Genomic DNA, 26,015 nt, shown 5'->3' on the forward strand with positions numbered 1-26,015 from the left:
CCTTATGGCAGAAAGTGAAGAAGAACTAAAGAGCCTCTTGATGAAAGTGAAAGAGGAGAGTGAAAACGTTGGCTTAAAGCTCAACATTCAGAAAACAAAGATCATGGCATCCGGTCCCATCACTTCATGGCAGATAGATGGAGAAACAGTGGAAACAGTGGCTGACTTTATTTTTCTGGGCTCCAAAATCACTGCAGATGGTGACTGCATCCATGAAATTAAAAGACACTTACTCCTTGGAAGGAAAATTATAACCAACCTAGACAGTATATGGCACCCCACTCCAGTACTCTTGCCTGGAAAATCCCATGGATGGAGGAGCCTAGTAGGCTGCAGTCCATGGGGTCGCTAAGAGTCGGACACGACTGAGTAACCTCACTTTCACGTCTATGGGGTCGCACAGAGTCGGACACGAATGAAGCAACTTTGCAGCAGCAGCAGCAGCAGCAGCAGACAGTATATTAAAAAGCAGAGCCATTACTTTGTCAACAAATATCCGTCTAGTCAAGGCTATGGTTTTTCCAGTAGTTATGTATGGATGTGAGAGTTGGACTATAAAGAAAGCTGAGCTCAGAAGATTTGATGCTTTTGAACTGTGGTGTTGGAGAAGACTCTTGAGAGTCCCTTGGACTGCAAAGAGATCCAACCAGTCCATCCTAAAGGAGATCAGTCCTGGGGGTTCATTGGAAGGACTGATGTTGAAGTTGAAACTCCAATACTTTGGCCACCTGATGCAAAGAGCTGACTCATTTGAAAAGACCCTGATGCTGGGAAAGATTGAAGGCGGGAGGAGAAGTGGATGACAGAGGATGAGATGGTTGGATGGCATCACCGACTCAATGGACGTGAGTTTGGGTAAACTCCGGGAGTTGGTGACAGATAGGGAGGCCTGGCGTGCTGCGTTCATGGGGTCGCAAGGAGTTGGACACGACTGAGTGACTGAACTGAACTGAGCTGCAGCAGTACGTGTCAAACTTTCATGGGTGTAAAGTCACCGGAGTATCTTATTTCACTTCTGATTCTGACTCAGTAGCTCTGAAATGGTGCTTGAGGTTTACCTGTCCAGCAGGTACCCAGGGGATGCCAACGCTGCTGGTCCTGGGACCTCACATTCAGCACCAAGCCTTGAGAAGTTATATTTCTGTAACCTGCTACCTGTCACCCACACCTATCATAGACAGATGGTAGAGAGAGAGAAAGAGAGAAAGGAACTACCAGAGTTCATCTTTGTGTCTGTTTTCCTGCAGAGAAGCTGTCTAGGCAGCCTGGGTCGCTCACAAGGATGCTGAGCATGTCTGTAAGGAGCCTAACCCACCAGCCCTGGGGGCTAAGAGTTCCTGTGAATAGTCCTGTGGGCATTAAGGACCCCAGGCCCGGTGATGCTGGGAGAAGGAACAGACAGTGTGATGCGGAAATCACGACTGGGATGGGGGAAATGGCCAAGGGCAGAGACGGTGGTCCAGGCTCGAGAAGGCTCAGGAGTACCTAGCCTGCGACCAGGGTAGAATGTCCTGTCCTACCATCAGCTTGCTTCGGAAAAAAAGGAAAGAAAGTAGTTTCTAAAATTGGCCTTTCTTCTCTTGGGAAAGTCAGATTCTTTCCCCACAGCCGGCCGTCTGAGGGCGATTATGATGGGGGGAGGGGAGATAAATGCTTCCACGCACCATTACCTCCTGTGATGGATGGCTTTCCCTCCGGGCCTTGCTCCAAGCCAGCTCCTGGCTCAGGCCCAGGCCGTCTGGGAGCCCGGACAGCGCGTTGAGTGGCCAGGGCACCGGGAACCAGCGCCTGGGTTGTGTTCCCAGCTCCAGCCCTGGTTTTCTACTTTTAACTGCCCCTGGCTCTCAGGTGGCACAGAGCGCTTTCGGAGCTCTTCATTCAGGCCTCCATCCCTTTGTCAACCAATATTTCTGGGGGGCGTGCAATATACAGATCATTGTGTCATGCCCTCAAGGAAGGAGACGAGGATCTAAAAACTGTACAGATCCTTCGATCGTGAGACAGAGATATGCTTCATGCTGGTGTTCAGACCTCCCTCAGTGGCCATTCCTGATGACATCTTTCTACCAAGGAAGGGACAGGGGAGTGCCTTTTTTAGCCCAGGGAGGAGCATCCAAGATCACAGGATGCCAGCATAGACAGGAGTTTTTGCAACAAAGACCAGTTAGTCAGGACATCAAAAGATTACTGTTACTTAAAGAAAACCGGGCATCTCAAGGGATTTAGTGCTTTCTATGTGTGAGAAGATGCAAGAGTCTGGGCTCGCTGAAATCATTTATTTGACATGCACCTTAAACTATCTGGAAAAGACTCTGAATATGAGAAAGATTGAGGACAGAAGGAAAAGAGGGTGAGATGGTTGGATGGCCTCACCGACTCAGTGGGCATGAGTTTGAGCAAACTCTGGGAGATGGTGAAGGACAGGGAAGCCTGGAGTGCTGCAGTCCATGGGGTGGCAAACGGTCGGACACGACTTAGTAACTGAACACCAACAATTAACTATCTGGTGTTGGTGACCTCTACTTTCTCATCCTGAGTTCCCTGAGGGCCCACCATTGGGTTGGCTATAATATGAAGGCTTGATGGCTGCATCATCCTTTGTTTACTGATACAGCTGGCAATATTTTTCATTCATAATCCATACAAGATTTCAAGGATTATTGAAACCTTAGTAATAGTGGTAATCCTTTATAGTTTATCTTCTTTCATCCAGATGAACTCATTAAGTTTATGAAACACATTACATTTGTTACAAAACAAACCCTGGGATATAAGATACCTCATTACTGTGTATCTAGCTCTTTGCAACCCCAGGGACTGTAGCCCACCAGACTCCTCTGTCCCTGGGATTCTCCAGGCAAGAATAGTGAAATGGGTTGTCATTTCCTTCTCCAGCGAATCTTTCCAACCCAGGGATCAAACTCAGGTCTCCTGTGTCTCCTGCATTGTCAGGTGGGTTCTCTATCTGCTGAGACATCAGGGAGCTATCTTTGAGCCCACACAGTTACTACTCCCCTCCTTATTTTTTAGTAGAAACTGTTCACAAGGATGTTAAGCAATCTCCATCTAACTCTCTGAAAAGTTAGAAATATAATTTCAGCCTTCTGATTACAAATCCAACGGGATTTCCACTCTGCCTTACTGTCTTCCACATATTCTTTGCAGTCTATGAACATGGACAGTAACCACGCCAGAAGGGATAGACCGAGGCATGAAATTCTCTTGAAGGGCTTATAGCACTTCCAGTGACCTTGCAAGAGGGTGAGGGAGAGGGCACATTGGACAGACAATGTCTCCAAACTTAGAGAAAAATACCGCATTTAGTTGCATTGTCACAAATAGCTTATCATCGCTCTGAAGCAATCATGTGACAATAAGTCATCCAAGTATGCTCCGAGAGAGAACTGGGTCTGGGCATCCCAGACCAGTAAGGAACTGAATTGTCTCATTGTGTGGGATGCCCAGGCTGCAAGTCATTGGCCTAAAACTAGACCCAGGCACACCCGCCCTTGCCATCTCTGGATTCTTTGTTTATGACATTCTCTGATCATCTTTCGTCCCAGCTATTGATGTTGGCTGAAGTCCTGGAAAGCCCTGTGTTCTTCAATGAGGCATGTAAGTCCTGCGTGATGTGTATTTGAGGGGCACTTGTGGCTAAATTAAGCCTCTTTTTAAACTGTATTTGTTGTTGTGTTTAAATCTTTCTTGAAACTAGAAAATAACTTCATGTGTACTCTTAAGGTAGCCACCTTCCTGACTTCAGGAAATGGAAAAATGGTAGTGGTCCCAATGCAAATTTGGCTCCACAGCTTTATTGGATCCACCCAACAAAGTCCATCTACTGACTCCAGGTCATGGTACAGCATTTCTTGTAGGAGCTGAGTGAGGAGTCCAGGCAGCTAGAGTTTAAAAGGCCTGAATTCTCTCAAGACTTTCAGGGAAAGGTTTTTAAAGACAGAGTGAGAGATGGGGGTTGTGGGAGGGTGATCAGCTCATGGACCTTCTTCTGATTGGTGGGCAGTGAGGTCACTGGGAGTGAGCATCCACCTCTGGTTCCACCCCATCTGGGGTCTATGCGTTTGTGGACAGCATGCAGTTTGCTTCCCCCACCTGCTAGGGGTTTCAGTGTCTGCAAAACAGCTCACAGGATTTGGCTCAGAATATTATCTATAGCCCTTGAGAAGGAACTAAAGGTCCTTGACTTTCTTCAATGGCTTACCTGTTATTATTGTGTCTTGTTTGACTGTTTTCCCTTTCATTCTGCCTTTTTCTCACTTATCTGATTAAATTTACCTTTTGCAACTCAGGGAAGGTCTAGGAGGCTAAAGTTTTTCTACAGACATGAGGCAGGCAGAGGACATGAGGGGAGGGGTCTGTTCTGGGAAGATCTCATAGGGTCCAGCTTGGTTACAGAGGTATTTGCATTGGGGCTGCTTTGATGACCCAAGGACCTTGAAGATTATAGAAGTAAAGTGAAAAGGAAATCCTGCGTCTCCCTGCCCATCTGCCTCCTGTGCCTTCTTCGGCTCCTAGTCCGAGTTTCTTGCACAGTAGCAGCATCCTCAAAAGCAGTTGATGCTTTTGAACTGTGGTGCTGAAGAAGACTCGTGAGAGTCCTTGGACTGCAAGGAGATCAAACGAATCAATCCTAATGGCAATCAACCCTGAATAATCATTGGAGGGACTGATGCTGAGGCTGAAGCTCCAATACGTTGGCCACCGGATGCAAAGAGCCGATTCACTGGAAAAATACATTTCCTGATGCTGGGAAAGATTAAAGTCAGGGAAAGGGGACAACAGAGGACAAGATGGTTGAATGGCATCACTGACTCAGTGGACATGAGTTTGAGCAAGCTCCAGGAGATGGTGAAGGACAGGGAAGCCTGGCATGCTGCAGTCCACGGGGTTGCAAAGAGTTGGACACAACTGAGTGACTGAACAATGACTCCATCCACCCCTGCCCCCATTTGACTCTCTCCCACTGCATAAGCTCACAGGAGGAGAACTGGGAAAGCAGGTATGGTCTAGAGGTGATCCAATGAGGAATCGCACTGGGTGAGGCAAAGCTGAACGAAAATGGGATCTATCTGCTCTACTTCCCAGGTAATCGTGACTCATGGGAAAGTGAGCACCATCTGGGTTTTTAAACGTGGAGGAGGAGATGCCCGGGGAAGAGGAGAGGGTTCCTCAGACAGCCCCACGTGTCCCATTCCCAGAGTGAAATTCTTGGACGCATTCTCTTGAAGCAGGGCAGGCGTGCCTGAATTGGAACTCTGGCTCCTCCAGGGACAGCTGCCTGGACCTGTCACAGCACCGGGCACTCAGGCATGTCCCCTCCACGGCTCCCCCAGGACAGTCACACTAGGAAACACTGCCATCTGGTGGGCATTTTGCAGTTTTCCCCCTTTTCCAGGCCCCCTGCCAAGGAATGGGGAGCATCTCAAAACTGCTGAAAGGGGGAGCCTTGGAGCCTCCAAGGTCTTCCAGACCTTCCAAGGCTGGCTATCGTCATAGCCCAAAGCTCTCTAGGGTGTGAGTGTCCAGGGCTACCGCCTGAGGTTCTGGGCTGTGAGATCAGAGTGTCATATACTCAGGCTCTCTCCTGCCACCCTTCCCCATTCCATGATACATCCCACCTCTGTGTCTTCCCCTCTGTGTCTTTGCCTGGGAAGTGCCCTCTTCCCAGGGCTCTGACATAGGGACCGTTTATTCTTTAAGGCAGAGCTCACTGTCTCACGGTATCCCAGCCCTCACCCTTACACATCCTGCAAGTCATCTTACGTTCCTGTATCCTCTCTCCACGCTGGCACACGGCTCAGCAGTTAGAAGGCGCTCAGTGCAGAAATATCGTATGACATCCCTTATACGTGGAATCTAAAAAGAAATGATACAAATGAACTTACTTATAAAATTGAAACAGACTCAAAGACCTAGAGAAATGAACTGGGGTGGAGGGAAGGATGGAGGGGAGGGATATTTAGGGAGTTTGGGATGGGCAGGTACACACTGCTATACTTAAAAAGGACCTACTGTAAAGCATAGGCGACTCTGCTCAATATCAAGTGGCAGCCTGGATGGGAGGGGAATTTGGGGGAGAATGGATCCATGTATATATATGACTGAGTCCCTTCACTGTTCACCTGAAACTATCACAACATTGTTAAAATAAAAATTAAAAAAAAAAAGAAGCTCAGTGGATGACTGATGTCCAGCTTACATCCTTCTAGTTACGATAAGCATAGTTCTTGAATTAAACTCTGGCTGCACCCTACTCTTAGTAGCAGAAGAAGAACTGGAGACCCTCTTTAAAAAAAATGTTTAATGAATGAGAGTGTGCATTTTATTTATTTATTCACTGCATCATGAGGCATATAGGATCTCAGTTCTTCACCCAGGGATTGAACTTACACCCTCTGCACAGGAAGCGTGGAATCTTAACCACTGGACCACCAGGGAAATCCCCAGAGACCCTCTTGATTCCATTTTTAAAGATGAGCGTGCAGGCAGGGGCTTCCCAGGTGATGCTAGCGGTGAAAAACCTGCCCGCCAGTGCAGGAGACATAAGAGACATGAGTTTGATCCCTGGGTGGGGAAGACCCCCCTAGAGAAGAGAATGGCAACCCACTCCAGTATTCTTGCCTGGAGAATCCCATGGACAGAGAGGTCTGGCGGCCTACAGTCCGTGGGGTCGCAATGAGTCGGACATGATTGCCAGCTACTTCACGACTACATGTTGACCAATGAGAATTTCTTGATTCCAATGCCCACTTCCAGTCACAGAGTGAGAACTCAATAAATATTTGTCCAAAGGAAAAAAAAGAAAAAGCCTACCTAATGTGGACAACCACATTAGATGAGGGAACGTGGGAGCAGTGAGCCGCCTGTGGAAGGTCCCTGAGCCTCAGTCTGCTCCGTCCTGGGGAGAGTCCACAGGGGACGCCTCTGGGGCTCTCAGCACCAACCCCTCCCATCTCCTCCTAAACAAGCCTTCCTGCGTGCTTGCCCCTCTCTCCTTGTCTCTGTCTCTCCCCATCTCTATCTCCCCCATCTCTCTCTTTCTGTCTCTCCCCATCTCTATCTGCCCCATCTCTCTCTTTCTGTCTCTCCCCATCTCTATCTCCCCCATCTCTCTCTTTCTGTCTCTCTCCATCTCTATCTCCCCCATCTCTCTCTTTCTGTCTCTCCCCATCTCTATCTGCCCCCTCTCCTCTCTCCCCTCTCTTCCCCCCTCTCCCTCTCTCTCCATCTCTATCTCCCCCATCTCTCTCTTTCTGTCTCTCTCCATCTCTATCTCCCCCATCTCTCTCTCTCTCTCTCCCCATCTCTATCTCCCCCATCTCTCTCTTCTGTCTCTCCCCATCTCTATCTCCCCATCTCTCTCCTGTCTCCCCCTCCATCTCCCCCTCTCCCTCTCTCCCCCTCTCTCCCCCCTCTCCCTCTCTCCCCATCTCTATCTGCCCCATCTCTCTCTTTCTGTCTCTCCCCATCTCTATCTGCCCCATCTCTCTCTTTCTGTCTCTCTCCATCTCTATCTCCCCTATCTCTCTCTTTCTGTCTCTCTCCATCTCTATCTCCCCCATCTCTCTCTTTCTGTCTCTCCCCATCTCTATCTCCCCCATCTCTCTCTTTCTGTCTCTCCCCATCTCTATCTCCCCCATCTCTCTCTTTCTGTCTCTCTCCATCTCTGTCTCCCTCTCTGTCTCTGTCTTCCTTATCTTTCTGTCTCTCTGTCTCTCTCTACATCTCTGTCTCTCTGTCTCTCCCTGTCCCTTTCTGTCTCTCTGTCTCTCTCTCCCTATCTCAGTCTTCCCTATCTCTGTCTTTCTGTCTCTCTGTCTCTCTCTACATGTCTCTCTCTCCACCTCTGTCTCTGTCTCTCCCTGTCTCTCCTTGTCTCTGGTTCTCTCCTTCCGTCTCTGTCACCCTGGCTTTTCTTTGGAGGACAGGCCATGTTCAGCGAGGTCTCTCTGACAGCTGAGGGTCCCAGGCAGGAAGCCCCACCCTCATCTGTGCAGGCTGAGGCCCCTCTGGTCTGTGTCTGGGAAGAGAGCATGTGGGGCAGTCCTCCCCCACAACCCTGAGAGCCCGGCGGGTGCTCCCCGCCCACTCCTCCCCTGTAAGTAGGTCGCTGCTGCCAGATCCTCGTGAGGCCGGCTGCTGAAGCATCCTCAGGCCAACACAGCCCGGCTGCTCCAGCGCCTGCTGTCTCTGTGCCAGTGAGCAGCCCGGGGCAGTGCAGAGCAGGCTGTCTGCAAGGCCACCTTCAGGCCAGGAGCAGGCAGAGGGGAGGGCGAGAGGAACCCCAGTGCCTGGGGACCTGCTTCAGGCCCCAGAGGCACCATGGTGTCCAGAGACCTCATCCTCAGGTCTTCCTCATCCTCAGATGTGAAAGGAGAGGTTTAACCACAGCTTAAACTGGAGAAAGTCAATTCCCTCCCATTCCTCCCTGTGGCTCTGCCCAACCCACCCTAACTCCTTGGCTTGGACTCAGCATCTGAGACGTGTTGTCTGCTCAGGGTCAGGGAGCTAGGAGCCCCACAGGCTTCAGGCTTCGAGCTGGGGTCCTGGTACAACTCTCAGAAGGGGCAGAGTTGCATGGGGGGCTCCGCATTTAGGGACCTGGGGTTTGAATGCCACCTGGTCACCCCCTTCCTGCTGGACAGTGTGGACATAATCACAGTTTTCACTTCCGGGGGTTATTCAGAAAATTAGATGAATATGTGAGGATTGTTATTAACATCAACTACCTTATGGGGCTCGCTCAGTTTTAAATGAAATACATGTGACAATGGAAAGCACAGTGTCTGATAAACAAGACTAGTCAACAAGTGTTCATTCCTTTCTCACCCATCTGTTACGTAGTTTGGCCACATTACAATTCCAAGATGATGACAAAGGTGGTGTTATTTCTATGTACTCACGGTCCAAGGCACATAGCAGAAGCTCCATAAACGCTTGATGAAACGGAGAAAAGAAAAAGGAAGAGAAAAGAGAGGAAAGAAAGGCTTGCAATTCTAAAACGTATTTTGAAAGATGAAAACAGAGTCATTTGTCAATCACACTATCAGTGCAATCTATTATTAACACCATATGAAAGAATCACTGTGCATTTTTTAAAAGCTCCATCAAAAGGCAACTCCTTTGTTTCTAGCTGCTGGAAGGATGTGAACCAGGAGGCTCTGATTTCTGTCCCACTGGCTCTGTGATCTGGGTTTCCAGCTCAGCCCTTGGCCTCCGGCCTTGTAAGTCCTATCGCCTGGGGGCAGGAGGGGACCTCCGTCCCCAGGAGGCCCACTCAACCCCAGATGTTCCTGTGCTCATGAGACCAGACACCAGAGGGTGTGAGAAGAGCAAGACTGGCCAGAGGAATCACACACAGGTCAGAACTTGGGAGATAAAGCCTCTGCCTGTCTCCTCACACTGGCCGCAGTCAGCAGGGTTGGCCGGGCCCACCTGCTGAAATAGCGACTGCCTGGAAACTGTCACCCCCATCCCCCGTCACTGCCTGAGTCCTCCAGAACTCACCCCTCCAGAGGCACAGAGTGTCAGGGCAAAAATGACGAAACACCAACTCAGCTTAGAAAGGGCCCGAGTTTTACAAAGACTTCTGCAGAGATGCCCAGCAGACAGGAGCCTCTGGAAAGAAGAGGGTCCCTTCCACCTCACTTTGGGGTCTGCAAACCAAGGCCAGTGTGATTAAACACTCTGGGACAGAGATGGGACCCAAGTCCTGACATTTTCCTTCTAAGTTTAAAGTCACACGATTCCCGTAACAGTGACAAGAATACACGGAATTTCTGTAGTTCCTCTCCCTTGAAAGACCTCAGAGATTTTAATTCTTAAACATTTTTTAAATATTTATTTCTATTCATGTGTGTATTTGGCTGCTGCTAGGTCTTATTAATAGTTGAGGCATGTGGGATCTAGTTCCCCCACCAGGAATCAAACCCGGGCCCCCTGCATTGGGAGCACAGAGTCTTAACCCCTGGATCAACTAGGGAATTCCCTTAAATATATTTTTATCCTCATACCCTCTCTAGTGACTAGGGAAGGCCACAGCCCCGTATTTTACAGACAAAGAGAACTAAGGCAGGAAATAGGATTTGACCAATTTAAGACTCAAGTATACATACAACTTTGGTATTTTCTGTGCGGCCTTCAAACCACCCTGCACCTCTCTTTAAATGGGGTTTGATGGTGGGATTTTCCACATATTCCATCTTTTCTCACCCATAAACTTTGAGTTCTGAGCCCCTAAAAGGCAGCTCCAGTGAGTTATTTGTTGCCCAAACCTCCAGGTACCTATAGGGGAGGAAACGTTTTCCTTGACTCCATTAGGGTTCTTGGCCGGGTCTGAAAATTGACCTAGTGAGGATAGATAAAGAGTTGACGGCATACAACTTTCATGGAATTTTTACATGTCCATGGGAGCCCCCACAAAAGAATGAAGACTCAAAGAATCAACCAGAACAGGAGGCTTCTAGACAAAGAAATGAAGCATTGTAAAGAGATGACAAGGCAGAGCAGTCTGGGCTCGGGTAGCAAATGGTAAACATGTAATGGGAAGAGAGGAGTTTTACAGGGTTTGCATGTGCACATTTCTTGCCCCAAATTCCATCGCAATTGATAAGAATGTCTTCATCCTTCTGGTCCGAGGAAGGCATTCTTCACACGGGAGATTCCAGATGACCCATTTCAGGGAAGGAGGGAGAAGAGGGAAGGTCAGAGGGTTCCTCCTGCTTCTTGTCTTTTTCTCAGACTCCTTGAGTTTAAGATGCTCAGCATTCCCAAGGGCCCTATTTTGGGGTTGTGTGCCCTGAACCCCATCAGAAGCAAACCAACAACTACAGACATGAAAGATTCAGCCCTTTCAGCCACTGTTCAGATGGGAACTCGTCAAACAGCAAACAAATCATGACACAATGGCTTGAAGAAAGCATATGAGGATAAACTTTCTATAACCCCCCAGCAATTTTCTCTATATTAAAAATCACTATCAGAAAAGGAAGCCCTCCTACTGTGTTGGTGGGAACGTAAGCTGGCATGGCCACTATGGAGAACAGTATGGAGGTTTCTCAGAAAACTAATTAGAGAGGCCATATGATTCTGCAATCCCACTTCTGGGCATACATCTGGACAAAACTGTAATTCAAAAAGATATTGATATGTGCCCCCTATGTTCATAGCAGTACTATTGACAATAGCTAAGGCATGGAAGCAACCTAAGCGTCCATCAACAGAGGAATGGATAAAGAAGATGGGAGATATAGATATATATATGCAGGCTGCATATGTATACATATATATGTATATATGTGTGTGTGTATATATATATATATATATTATGTAGCCATAGAACAGAATGAAATAATAGCATCTGCAGCAACATGGATGGACCTAGAAATGATCATACTAAGTGAAGTAAGTCAGAAAAATAAAGACACACACCACATGAAATCACTTATATGTGGAATCTAAAATACGACACAAATAAACTTACCTACAAAAGAGAAACAGACTCGCAGATACAGAAACCAGACCTGGCGGAGGGGGTTGGAAGAGGGAAGCACTAGGAGTCTGGGGTTAGCAGATGCTAACTATTATACACAGGATGTATAAGCAACAGGTTATTACTGTATAGCACAGGGAACTGTATTCAATATCTTGTAATAAACCATAATGGAAGAGAACATGTAAATGAATACATGTAGGTATAACTGAAACATTTTGCCATACAGAAGAAACTAACACAATATTACAAACCAACTATACTTCAATAAGATAATTTTTTTTTTAAAAGATGGGGCTGTATAATTGTCACCCTTGGTCTTTGAGTGACTGGGATGAACAAAGCCCGCGCTGTCCCATGAAGGCCATGTAATATCAATAAGAAAGAAAACTCTGCTTAAAGATCTTGGGATCTGAGGGGTTATCTTGTTTCTGCAGCACAGTCTCACCTATTCTTGCTGACGCATGCTTCCTATGAATGTTTTACTGACCTCACAAATTCACAGCACAGAGAGGGGAACCATAAACTAAAATGCTTCTCGTGTGAACCTGACTTCCTTCTACCTGACTTGGTACTGCTGCAGCTGCTACGAGAAACACCATTCACTGCGGCTCCTGGAGGTGCCATTCCTGTGGAACACGACGTATGCGAGGTAAATAAAGCACTCCACTTTCTGTTTTTACTTCACTGATTTTCAGGTTACTGGAAATAATCCTTTCTATTTGCAAAGCATTTTATAGTTTTAAAAGCGCTTTCATTCAAAACATGTCCTTTATGAAATAGTCACAACCCTGTAGGGCAGATAGCAGTCACTTTATTTTAAAATCAAAGGGGTTGAGAGCCCTATAGTTTAAGGGATTGTGTGAGGGTGCCAGTTAGTAAGCGGTAGAGCTGGATTTGCTCTTTTGTCTGCTGGCTCCCAGTGTGGGACTGAGTCAAGCACGCCCTATTCCTGCAGCTCCTGACTCTGACAGAAGCTTCGTTCTGTTTTCTTGTTGTTGTTCAGTCGCTCTGTCGTGTCCGACTCTTTGACACCCCATGGACTGCAGCACACCAGGCTTCCCTGCCCTTCACAATCTCCCAGAGTTTGCTCAAACTCATGTCCATTGAGTCAGTGATGCCCTCCAACCATCTCATCCTCTGCCCCCCTCTTCTCCTTTTGCCTTCGATCTTTCCCATCAGCAAGGTCTTTTCCAACGAGTTGGCTCTTTGCATCAGGGGGCCAAAGTATTGGCACTTCAGCATCAGTCCTTCCAATGAATATTCATGGTTGATTTCCTTTAGAACTGACTGCTTTTATTTCCTTGCTGTCCAAGGGACTCTCAAGACTCTTCTCCAGCACCACAATTTGAAAGCATCAATTCTTTGGCACTGAGCCTTCTTTATGGTCCAACTCTCAAATCCGTACATTCCTTTTGTTTCCATCTACTGCAAGGAGATCCAACCAGTCCATTCTGAAGGAGATCAGCCCTGGGATTTCTTTGGAAGGAATGATGCTAAAGCTGAAACTCCAGTACTTTGGCCACCTCATGCGAAGAGTTGACTCATTGGAAAAGACTCTGATGCTGGGAGGGATTGGGGGCAGGAGGAGAAGGGGAGGACAGAGGGTGAGATGGCTGGATGGCATCACTGACTCGATGGACGTGAATCTGGGTGAACTCTGGGAGTTGGTGATGAACAGGGAGGCCTGGCGTGCTGCGATTCATGGGGTCGCAAAGAGTCGGACACGACTGAGCAACTGAATTGAACTGAACTGAACTAATTCTTATCAGGTCTCTCTTAAGCGCAGGCACTCTGTACTGATCAGCTCCTCATCATTTTTGGTTTTCTGCAATCTGATTGTTCAAAAGACAGTCCGCTGGCAGAAACCATCCATCACACACCCTTAGGGCAGTGGAGCCACCCTGGCTGGTGCGTCCAGAAGAAACTGTCATCCTCTAGCTTGATAAATTAGAGGTTGACTATCTGGTCAGCCCTGAACTCCCAGCACCCTGCCTTGGTTATCAGTCCTGGCCCTGATCTTGAAGCGGCTGACAGCCTGGGCTCTGAGTCATCTCACACTTGGACTTGGCGAAGTGACTCAACTGTATGAAGTGTGGGGACAGTGAGCACCATATTACTTCTCACCTCCTCTCCCCAAACCTTCAGGAACTGTTCCTCTTCCATCACACTCCATCTGCTTTTTCTTTCCCCTCCACGTTTCTGTGTCTGCCCCTCTGGGAAATCTTTTGGGTTGATCAGGCTTCTTTCTTTAATAACTGGCTTTAAGCAACTGAAATCTCCCTTTTCTGGGTCCCTGAGCCCGGAGATGTCAGCTGGGCTAGGGCTGAAGGACTCAAAACTTGGAAACCCTCCTCCATCTAGGGTCTTCAAGGTGACATAGAGAGAGGCCTCCTCCACACTCCCCCCACTTAGCACACTGGACCCACGTTGTAAAGTGTAAAGGAAACCACCCGTGTGGTTCCTGTGGTTCCTAATCTCTCCCATGTATACATGAGGTGACGCTTAACTCAGTCTTTGGAAGTAAATGTCATCAGGGGCCCACACTTGTCTTCATGTCACCATAGAGACACACCTGGCAAACAGAGAAGGAGGGCTGCGTCTATCTCTCTAGGACCTGCCGCCAGGACCGCAGCTCCCCCAAGGTGCGTGTGCCTGACGCCCATCACTCTCCCAGCAAACCCGACGTGGTCGGTGTGGCTGATTCTCTTCAAGAATCACGGCCGATGCTGAGTCCCTCTCCTGGGAAACAGACAGCTTTCAGGGTGACCTCTGGGAGACCCAGCTGCTTTGCTGCCCTCAGGAGCTCAATCTCAAGGCTGGAAAGAGCAGCAGGTCAGAGAGGGAGGGAGAGGAGTTACTTGCGAGAGAGGCTGGGACCTGACACCCTTGGCTGCAAAGCTTGCACCTGGACACATCTCTCCTCCAACAACAGAATACAAAAAAACTGCATGGGACTAAAAATAACCATGTGCCTAAACAGTTGGGGCAAATTCTGGACCCAAAAGATACAAAGAGACCCAACAAATGCACTGTCACTTTTGAAGAGCCTGGAGCCAAAACAGGGGATCAGGAGCAAAAGCAGGGTCCTACACAAGCCCCCAGCACACAACACCATCAAGGGGTGGGCAAAGCAACCAAGCCACCCCTCAGGCCTGACCCCTGGACACACCCCTACCCTCACCCAAAAGAAGGAAAGGCTCTCCGCCTCTCAGGAAGTGGATGAGCAAGGGAACCTGCTGTTCATTCTCGCCCTCTGCTGCTGCAGCGGGGGTCCCAGTAAAGGCTGGCCTAAATTTATTTGCTGGTCTCTAATCAATTTCTATTGATTAAGGAGGCCAAAAACCCTAGTCGGTAACACCCCAAAAGAAGCATCTTCTCCTGCTGCTTCTTTCCTCCTTCTTCCCAAAGCTCCCAAAGCTGGAGTTGGGTCACTGAGTCCTTTGCAGCCAGGGGTGCAAATAGGCAGGTCCTTTGTCCTAAGGTCCCTTTGTAGTTTCCAGTTCCAGCTCTGACCTACATGACCAGGTAAGAATCTTCCCATGATATACCTACCTGGCACAGTTGACCTGTCTTTTGTGTTTTTCCACACATCCAATTTCACATAGATTCGTATGTTCATTTGATCAATGTCTTTCTCCCCATTAGGCTAAGCTGCTTGAAGGCAGAGACCAGCCAGTTTTCCTTACCTGGCAAAGAGTGGGCACTCAATAAATATTTGTCGAATGGATAAATTAATCTTTTCTGCTGACATTGCAGGAGAGAATGAGCTTAAGCTCTGGCAAGAAGGATTAGCTCAGTGCTAGCTCTGGAGCTGGGCTGCTTGGCTGTAAATTCTGACTCTACCATTTACTTCCCATGAGACCTTCTGCAAACATCCCCGATCTGTTCACTGCCTGGTCCCAAACGGCCATAATAGCAGTACCCGCTCCCGCTCGATACAATTGTTTGGAGAGCTGCTTGAGCTAACCCATGTGACTGTTTCAAACAGCTTCTGGGAAACGGAGATATTCAGTCGACATTCGCTAACTCCAGCCTACCTGCCGATGGTGAGACATGCCTTTGATTTTGCCTTTTGCAAGACACAGGAGAAGCATGATACCTTACACTTATTCAAGGAGGCAGTCTTGAGAGTTAAGACAAAAAAAAAAAAAAGATGCACCAACTATAATTATTCAATGAAGATCCTGGATATCTAGAGATGGTGATCTTGTAACTAGAGCCAAGGGCACAGTTACCATAATACAGATAATGAAGATTGTTGATGGAATCAGGATAGAAGCTGTGGGGAAACTCTGGTGGTGAATAATTGGCCACAGGGACCTAGGGTCTAAAGAGATTCAGTGGGCATCCCTGGCAAAGCCCATTTTAAAGATATTTTTGCTGTGGGCCATTTTTTAAGTCGTTATTGAATTTGCACAATATTGCTTCTGTTTTATGGATTTTCTGGTTTGTTTCTGGCATACGGGATCTTAGTTCCCTGACCAGGGATCAAACCTGTACGCTCTGCACTGGAAGGCGAAGTCTTAACCGTTGGCCCACCAGGAGAGTCCCAAAGCCCATTTTATTAAAAAAAAAAAATCTTCTAGATTTGATGAATTGAGATTTGCCCTTTATCACAAGCTCAGAGCTCGTCCAAGAAAGGAGTGTCCAGGTAAAGCACACGTGGTTAGGAGGACACCCAGCTACCTTTGCTGTGTATCCTGGGCGTGTGACTCAACCTCTCTGAGTTTCAGCTTCCTCATCAGTAAAGTGGGAATGGTAACGGGACACCAGTTTGCCACTGTAAGGATTGAATATATAATAGCCCACAACAACACTCCGTAAGCGTCAGGACTTAAAGGGATCAAAAAACACCCCAGGCTTGGAGCACAAACCTCTCTCGAGTCAATGGACCAACGATGGTCCGTTTTTCCTGAAAGGGAGATCATCTGAAATGAGAGTCTACATAACATCACAGATCATGGACAGACGTTGGGTCTCATAGTTAAGGACCTAGAATGGTCCAGTTCAGAAGGCTGGTGATGAGGAGGTCTGAGGAAAGACCCTATGAAGGGGCACAGAGTGTGAGACCACCCCAGGGCCCTCAGGTAGGGGTGCCGTCTGGTGGAGCAGGTGGCCATCTCTGGGAGGTCCTTCCTCGCTGGAGTCTTCAGGCCCAGAGCGCACCTGCCCTCCAGCTTCCCAGCTCCAGGTGCACAAGTTTTCACACCATAAGCTCCTTTTCTGCTTGAATCAGACAAATTCAGTTCCCATCACTTGCAACAAAGAGTTGCAACTCCTAATGCAGACTCCCCAGACCTACAGTCAGGACCACTAGGGAGAGGCTCATGAATCTGCATCTTTGGAAGCATCCCAGGTCATTCATACATCCTGCAGTTTGAGACTCCCTGCTCCTACTGGACTCTGAGACTGCAGCCAGCTCTGATACTCTCTGATGCTGTGGTTCTTTGGTTGTACCAACTCCTGGCCCTGCTCCATGCTGCCTGATCCCTCAGGCAGTCTTCAGAGGCTGAAGCCCTCTCTCTGATGAGGAGAGAACAGGGAAGCAGATGGCCCAGACTCCCCCCAGCCTTCTCCACACGCCACACTCATTTCTGCCCTGAGTGTGTCACCTGACCCTGGGTGCTTGCTTGTATTAATCCATAGTTAGAGACTGGACATCTTCTTTCTTGGTAAAAAGTAACTGCCTTTTCCAGGAGCCCTGACTACATTGTAGGGAGAAAAAATCATGACATACTGACTGTACTTTCTGGACAACTTTCCAGCATGAGATAAGTACGATGTCATGGAATATGGGATGTTGATCTCCCATTAAAAATAAGAAGCACCATCTTGCCACCCAATGGGACAAGGGTAATAAATTCTGTTCTACAGCATCCAAGTTGTTTCTATACTGCTCTAGCATTTTGAGCAAGAGAGCAATGATGTATTGCACCCCTCTCCCCCAGTGATGGCAACACACTGGCATATTTCCCTCCAGTTCAGCACTGTGTTGTGTTTGGCTCTGCGAGCCAAACTGAGCCACCTTGGACATCATGGTGACGCCCTTGGCCTGAGAGAGTCACCCACAGGCCCAGTGGGAGCCAGGAGAGCCCCTGGGAAGGGCAGGACTGCCTTGGCTATGTTGAGGTGGGGGGACTTCAACAACTGTGCTGAAATGGAGATAAGCGGAGAGGGAGGGGATTGTTCTCAGTCAGTCAGGATGCTGAGCTGTCTCACGCCTCCACCGCTGCACAAGCTCACTGCTGGTTCTCTGTCCCCAGATCTCCTGGGGGACAGTCCTCCTAAAAATACCACTGTCATCAGGTTTATTCTCCCTTCCCAAACCTGCACAGCTGCCCTCCCCCCTCCCCAAGTGTTAGATGGTTTCCAAGCCCCACATGATATGCAAATCCTACCCGTACCTCAACACCTCAACTCATCTTGAATTTGGCTCTAAACTCAGTTAGTCAGTTCAGTCACTCAGTCACGTCTGACTCTTTGCAACCCCGTGGACTGAAGCAAGCTTCCCTGTCCATCACCAACTCCTGGAGCTTGCTCAAACTCATGGTCAAACTTGAGTCCAAACTCAAACTCGAATCAGTGATGCCGTCTAAGGATCCCACACACCCACTCCAAGGATCATAAACTTTCTGCTCCAGCAAAGTGGGCCATCCTTCTCTTTCCCATGCCTGCCCCGCATACTTACCTGTGGGCTCTCACTACCAGGCTATTTCCTGCTACTCATCTCTACTTTCCCCAATCTGGCCCCTCCCTCCAACTCTCCAAACTCAGCTTTTGTATTCAAGATGCCTCTTCCATGCTCCACTTTGACCCCCGCCCACATGGATCATCACTCCTCTGGGGTCAACCCTTGACAGCCTCGCCCCCGGCCCAGTGGAAAGGAGCGCTCAGTCTGGAGGCGGAGAGCACAGGTTCAGACCCCACTCTGGCAGTTCTTAGTGGTGTGGTTTCTCCAAATACTGTTGACTCTACAACTGGAAAAGTTATTTCTGCAATCGAGGATCGGGTAATAAGACGTACCCCAGGAGGCATGGCACACAGTAGGCGCCCAGCAAGGGGTGATGAGCAGTAACAATAGCGCTTTGGAGTGTGAAGTCTCATCTGTATAGGGCTGGTGGTGCGCTTGGATTTTGTTTTCACTATGCACCCCTCCCCATGGGGCTTAGCTGCCCTTCTGAGTTCTTGAAAAGGACTCAGAGCCTATTTCCTGTGGTCTCTGGGGGTTTGTGCAGTGAGTTCACTGAGTTTTTTTCCAGGAAAAGAGCTAAAAGAGCTTTGTACTCAACGGACAAGCCAGCTTCACAGAGCCCAGATGAATCCTACTAACAGTCTGAGGATGAACTCAGCCAGTGCTCCTGAGACAGGAAGGCCATTGAGAGTTCCGTCCTCATCAAAAAGCCAAAGCTTTCTCTACTGAGTCGCCTGAGGACACCAGCAGCTTGCTAAGGAAACCACTGTGTTGTCAAAACACATCTTGGCTTGCCCTGTCGGAGGTGTCTGCCGACATCTCAGGGAACAGCAGGGCAAACTCTGGGAACTCAGTGCTAATAAGTGATTTGTAAATGGCATGTAGGCTCCAGGGTGGGGGACCTCGTACATGCAAGTCACCTCTGTTTCCAAGCAATGGAGGCTTATGAAACCTCCAACTTTCACACAGAAGCTCACGTACCATATTCTTAAACTTATAAATAGTAAATATGACTATAAATCCCCTGTCCTTAACATTACCACAGTATAAAAAATTGCCCCTATACTAAAAACAATTTCTTATGTTTTTAAAGACCCATAATTTTTTTAATTGATTGATTAATTCCACATCCCTTATATATGTGGAATCTAAAAAGAAATGATACAAATGAACTTACTTATAGGACAGAAGGAGACTCACAGACTTAGAAACCGAACTTATGATTGCCAGAGGGAAGTATTGAGGGAAGGGATAGTTGGGGAGTTTGGGATGGCCATGTACACACTGCTGTAATTAAAATGGATCACCAAGGAACTGCTGTATAGCACAGGGAGCTCCGCTTAATGCTATGTGGCAGCCCGGAGGGGAGGGGAATCTGGGGGAGAATGGATAAATGCATACGTATGGCTGAGTTCCTTTGCTGTCCACTTGCAACTATCACAACACTGTTAATCGGTTCTGTGTTCAGTTGCTTCAGTGGTGTCCAACTCTTTGTGATGCTATAGACTGTAGTCTGTCTGACTCTTCTGTCCATAAGATTTTCCAGGCAAGAATACTGGAGTGGGTTGCCATGCCCTCCTCCAGGGTTATGCCTCAATATAAAATAGAAGTTAGTTTTGTTTTTTTTTCTAAAGACCTATGAAACAAAATTGGAAAAAAAAAACATACATTTTTCAGTGTCCATACCATATAAATTCCTCCTGCTGCCCACGGCACGGGGTGGTCCAGGTGTAGTGTCAGGACAGGGTGATCACTAATTCACGGCAGAGACTTAATCCTCGGGTCTGCTCTTGGTATTTTCCCAGAAAAGATGCAATTAACCATGCCTCGCAGAGGGTGGCATCAGAGAAGCCCCTTCAGAGCCCTCAGTGTGGCTCTGCAAAAGCCCAGGTCTGCCCTGGTGGCCTCCAGCTGACCACATCTGGAACCATTTCCCACTGGAAAAAGCCACCCAGATAGAACCGCCTGTCCCCAGGACTGGGCCCAAGGATGTGGCCATGGGGGGCACAGGGAGGGTGGGTCCTGATTATCCAACAAGAAGGGTCAACCTGAGCCAGGGAAGCACCAGCTCAGCAGCGGGCATCACAACCTTTTTTTTTTTTTTAATGACACGATATTTCAACAAAATCATCAAAGAAAGTATTAGCAGGTTTGGGAACTCTCTTCAATGTATATTTCAGTCATTCTTGTTATTTAGTTGTAAGTTGCGTCTGTCTCTTTTGTGACCCCATGGACTGTAGCCCACCACCCTCCTCTGTCCATGGGATTTGCCAGGCAAGAATACTGGAGTGGGTTCCTGACCCAGGGATAAAATCCGTGTCTCATACATCGGCAGGTGGATTCTTTACCACTGAGCCACCAGGGAAGCCCCCATGTTTCAGTTAGTCCTGTTTTTATTTTGAATTACAGATCAGAAAGCATCACACTGTTTTCTCTGCTTAGGACTTTACCCATATATTACCCAGTCCTGGGCTAGGGGGTGGAGACCCATATTATGTGGACTGGAATTTTTATTATTGTTGTTTAGTGTCTTAGTCGTGTCCATCTCTTGCAACTGTAGTCCACCAGGCTCCTCTGCCCATGAGATTCTCCAGGCAAGAATACTGGAGTGGGTTGCCATTCTCTTCTCCCGGGGATCTTCCTGACCCAGGGATCAAACCCACATCTCCTGCATTTCAAGGGGACTCTTTACTACTGAGCCACTGGGGAAGCCCAGGGAATGGGGTTAAGGACATGGATTAACACCATAGGGGTCCCCTAAAGTTTTACAGGGGCCTAGGCACCAGCATCTAGCATGGCACCTGGTCATCTGGGGACTGAGAAAACCCCCAATGGCCTGATTGCCCCTGGCCCTGCAGGCACCACTGCTGTGGGTCAAGCATCTTGGGGACCCAGTGGTCCCCCTGAAAATGACAGCAGAGAATGATGGAGAGAGACTGTCCCCTACCACTCTTACATCCACTTGGGTAACCATTCAATTCATCTTCCAGACGGGGACATTGGGGGAGTGAGACAACTGGAGTGTCAGAAATACCTGATAAAACATCATTGATCAACCGCAAGTATACAGCGGGTATCCTGGCAGGTGAGATGTAGAGTCACCCTATCCTCACCAACATCTTTTGGCCCAGTGACAATTTCCCCAGTCTTCCATTTCTACCCTTCAGTCCATCTTCTCTCAGCTCCTATTCTGGCTCTTTCCTGGTCTCTTAAGTGAAGTGAAAATGTTAGTCGCTTAGCTGTGTCTGATTCTTTGTGACCCATGGACTGTTGCCCACCAGGCTCCTCTGTCCATGGAATTCTCCAGGCAAGAATACTGAAGTGGGTAGCCTTTCCCTTCTCCACGGGATCTTCCTGACCAGGGGTCAAACCCAGGTCTCCCGCATCGCAAGTAGATTCTTTACTCTCTGAGCCATCGTCTGAGCCACTCCCCTGAATCCTCACCCACAGAGTGTCTCATCTTTCTACTGCCAGGAGTCCCTGTTCAAGTGAAATGTCATCCCCCATTTGGACTATGAAGGCAAGGTGACCTTGGAGCAAAGCAGGGTGACCGCAATTGTCCAATGAAGTCCCGCAGCTCCCTGGCTGCCCCAGAAGTGTCTGTATCAAGGATTTCAGTGCCATCCCCCAGAGGGAGTGTATCTGATTGCACATCCAAACAGCCTGCCAAGGTCTTCACCCAGCTCCCTCCCTACAGCAGCTGCCTCATCAGCGCATCACATATGGAGATAATGATGCCAGCCTGTACATCCAGCAGCTTGAGAGGCCTGGGACCTAATTTCATGGTCCAGGCAAGTCATCAAAGAGGGATCAGTTCAGTCCAAACAGCATTTCCTTGAGTGCCTGCTGTATTCCAGGGCCAATTCTAGGCACTGAGATGATTAGGAAGATGACGAACAAGCCAGTTCCTGCTCTGAGGGAAGAGTGTGAACTGGGGTGGACCAGAGGTTGGGAAGCAACTACCCCATGGGGCAAAGTGTGTTTATGATAAGAGCTCCAGAGAAGGGGACAGTGCCTTGGACTGCACGGGCTGAGGATGGCCCCTTGAGGAGCAGACATTGGAGGTGTACGTTGAAGGATGAGTAGGATTTCAATGGGTGAACGTAAGGCAGGCATTCCAAGAGATAACTGATGGGAAGCCAGGCCATTGGGGTCAGATGCCACCGTGACTCTTTCCAGAGTAGATATGAAGTGCAGGTGTCTTCAGTGGTAGATAAGGTAGACAAAGGAGAGTCTGGAAAGGAAGCTTTAGCATCGCATCCCTGATAGCTCAGTTGGTAAAGAATCCGTCTGCAATGCAGGAGACCCTGGTCCGATTCCTGGATTGGGAATATCTGCTGGAAAAGGGATATGCTACCCACTCCAGTATTCTTGGGCTTCCTTTGTGGCTCAGCTGGTAAAGAACCTGCCTGCAATCCAGGAAGACCTGGGTTTGATCCCTAGGTTGGGAAGATCCCCTGGAGAAGGGAAAGGCTACCCACTCCAGTTTTCTGGCCTGGAGAATTCCACAGAGTGTATAGTCCCTGGGGTCACAAAGAGTCGGACATGACTGAGCCACTGTCAGTTTTTTCATGGGAGGACTTCAAAAGTCAGGCTGAAGGGACTGGATTTATTCTGTTTAGGAACACAAGAGTGACTGGACCGTATCAATTGTACTCTGGGGAGATTAATAGGGAAGCCATATGAGTCTGGGCTTCCCTGGTGGCTCAGAAGGTAAAGAATCTGCCTACAGTGTAGGAGACCTGGGTAGGGAAGATCCCTTGGAGAAGGGAATGGCAACCCACTTCAATATTCTTGCCTGAAGAATTCCACGGACAGAAGAGCCTGGCAGGCTGCAGTCCATAGGGTGGCAAAGAATGGAACGACTAATACTTTCACTTTTCATGTAGAATGGACCAGAGGCAGACAGTGAAAGCAACACAGAGGGATCAAGAGGAGGTAACTATGCCATCTCAGACCATTTCAAATTGGTGTCGAGGGATTTCCCTGGAGGTCCAGTGGTTGAGACTCTGCACTTCCATTGTAGGAGGTGTGGGTTTGATCCCTGGTTGGTGAACTAGGAGCTTGCATGCTGTGGAGCATGGCCAAAATAAAAAACTGGTGTCAAAATGATGTGGACTTTATAGGTGACTTTACTACAACCAAAGAATAATAATAAATAATAATAATAGCATGTCACTAAGGAGAGAAGAATAGACGCATAAACGCTGTCAGCTGTCCAACCTGGACATTCTTGCAACTGGATGCCTTGGCCACCTAAGCACAATTGGGACCACTCGTCTCCATTTCCCAGATGACAGCTTTTTAAAAACGCAAATTGTTACAGGAATAGAAAGTTTAATCAGCTGGGGAGGAACAAACGCAAGTGTGCACGGGCATCTTTTCTGTGTGTGTTTCCTGTGACTGGCATGGGTCACCACGAGGACAGGCATCTTTTCTGTGTGTTTCCTGTGACTGGCATGGGTCACCACGAGGACAGGCATCTTTTCTGTGTGTTTCCTGTGACTGGCATGGGTCACCACGAGGCACCCATTCAGGTTCGAGTCATCTCAATTGTTTACAAAATAAGTCACTGGGCAGCTGTTCGCACTCTTTAGAGCAAACCTGCTGTCTAAATCCTCAGTCTTGGTACTGAAACGATTTGGAAATTTCTGATAAACATGACATTGCAGCTGTGTCGCTTCACCAGCTCTCAGAAGTTCCCAAAGAGCAGGTCTTCCGATATAACACGATTTATAGCATCATCAAAACATGAGGCCTCAGACTCCCAAGAGCAGCCCTCATATGCGGCAGAACACAGATCACTGAAAACTGCAGACTTAAGTGAAAGTGAAAGTCACTCAGTCGTGTCCGACTCTTTGTGACCCCGTACAATCCATGGAATTCTCCAGGCCAGAACACTGGAGCGGGTAGCCTTTCCCTTAAGAAATAAAGGCAAAGCTCATTTTTTCAATGTCAAACCCAAGGTTCAGCAAGATCACTATCAGGTCTCATTGTGGGATCACCCGGCTTTGATCTATTACCAGCGAGACACGAGGCACCACGTGCTGTGAGCTGGCCACCTCACCTGAGAGACTCAAGGGACAGAGAGACAAGTGACACAGGAGGGCTGCAGGAGTTGACAGAAGGCTCCCGGGGGCAGGAGGGTGGGCAGTGGGGAAGACGTAGATTAATACGCATTAAATGATGTTCTCCCGTAGTCAAACTTATGGTTACTTACTGGGGGGAGAGATAAAGTGGGAGATTTGGATTGACATGTACATACTGCTGCTGCTGCTGCTGCTGCCAAGTCGCTTCAGTCGTGTCCGACTCTGTGCGACCCCATAGACGGCAGCCCACCAGGCTCCCCCTTCCCTGGGATTCTCCAGGCAGGAACACTGGAGTGGGTTGCCATTTCCTTCTCCAATGCATGAAAGTGAAAAGTGAAAGTGAAGTCGCTCAGTCGTGTCCGACTCTTAGCAACCCCATGGACTGCAGCCTACCAGGATCCTCCGTCTATGGGATTTTCCAGGCAAGAGTACTGGAGTGGGGTGCCATCGCCTTCTCTGATGTACACACTACTATATACAAAATAGATAACTAATTAGGACCTGCTATATAACACAGGCTTAGTGTTACTTGCTCAGTTGTGTGTAACTCTTTGCAACCCCTGGTAGTATGCCAGGCTCCTCTGTCCATGGGATTCTCCAGGCAAGAATACCAGAATGGATAGTCATTCCCTTCTCCAGGGGATATTCCCAACCCAGGGATTGAACCTGTGTCTCCCTCACTGCTGGCAGATTCTTTACCGTCTGAGCCAACAGAGAAGCCCATACCACAGGCAACTCTATTCAATACTCTGTAACATCCTATATAAGATAAGAATCTTAAAAAGAGCCTATACATATGTATATATGTATATGCATAATTGATTCACTTTGCTGTACAGCAGAAACTTACAGCACATTGCAAATCAACTATACTCCAATTTTTAAAAAAATGTTTTTAAATAATGCTCTCTCTCCTTCACTTTGCTTCTGAGATCACTTCTCCCAGGAGTCCTTGTCCAAATAACTCCCTTGGGCTTAGATTAACCCCTCCCCCAAAATCTTTAAGCACAACCACACTTTGCAGGGACATTTCAAGCTGGTTTTCTTTGGCTTTATTTTTAGCTTTGTTACCATTCTCACATTCTTGCACGTGTCTCCTCGTGCATAGGCGGGTGTCACCTGCCCACACCTGTCTCTGAGCATGCTGAGGACAAAATCGGTCTTCTTTCTGTCCCCACTGCAGCATCCAAGACCGGCCGGTTTGTGACAGCAGATGCCAGACCCCTAGAGGAGGCAGAGGCGACTCCCCCGGAACACAGAAGTCTCACAGGCAGGAAGACACTGGGGGGTGGGGGGGGCAGGGTCAGGGAAAGGGGGGGAGGCCTCGAGCTGGCCTCCTGGGAGGTCAGCACTTCCCTCCAGCTCCTTCTGAGCCCCATTTCTCCGTGTCTCCCCAGGGAGGGCTCATACACATGGAAGAAAGACCTGGTGCCCACCAGTGAGATCCCAGAAGGAGCGGAGAGTGTGGGCAGACTGAACGGAGACCCTGCTGTCCTCCAGGGCCCTTTGGTCCTGAAAGATCCATGGAGGAGCCACTCGTGGGGTCCAAACCAAGGGCCCCATCCAGTTGCGCGTGCAGCTCCATTCTGAACTTCCTGAACGCTCTGCACACAGAAATTCAGCTTTCCCCCCGGGGTTTCTTCTGGACCCTCTGCAGCCCTTCGTAGCTTTTTCCATTCCTGTTCCTGGTGGTAGAATAGTCAGGAGAAACTCTAGCCTCCAG

The 26,015-nt window shown here is 48.5% G+C and overlaps 1 long non-coding RNA gene across 1 annotated transcript; it reads left to right on the top strand.

The window, feature by feature from the left end:
• The first annotated feature begins 1,814 nt into the window (after positions 1 to 1,814).
• LOC112446762 (uncharacterized) lies at positions 1,815 to 25,746 on the top strand. Its single transcript, XR_003034850.2, has 3 exons — positions 1,815 to 3,615; positions 12,015 to 12,161; positions 25,476 to 25,746. It is a non-coding gene; the product is annotated as an uncharacterized lncRNA (long non-coding RNA).
• Positions 25,747 to 26,015: the final 269 nt, after the last annotated feature.

This window comes from Bos taurus, chromosome 5, assembly GCF_002263795.3.
Source record: "Bos taurus isolate L1 Dominette 01449 registration number 42190680 breed Hereford chromosome 5, ARS-UCD2.0, whole genome shotgun sequence".
NCBI lineage: Eukaryota > Metazoa > Chordata > Mammalia > Artiodactyla > Bovidae > Bos > Bos taurus.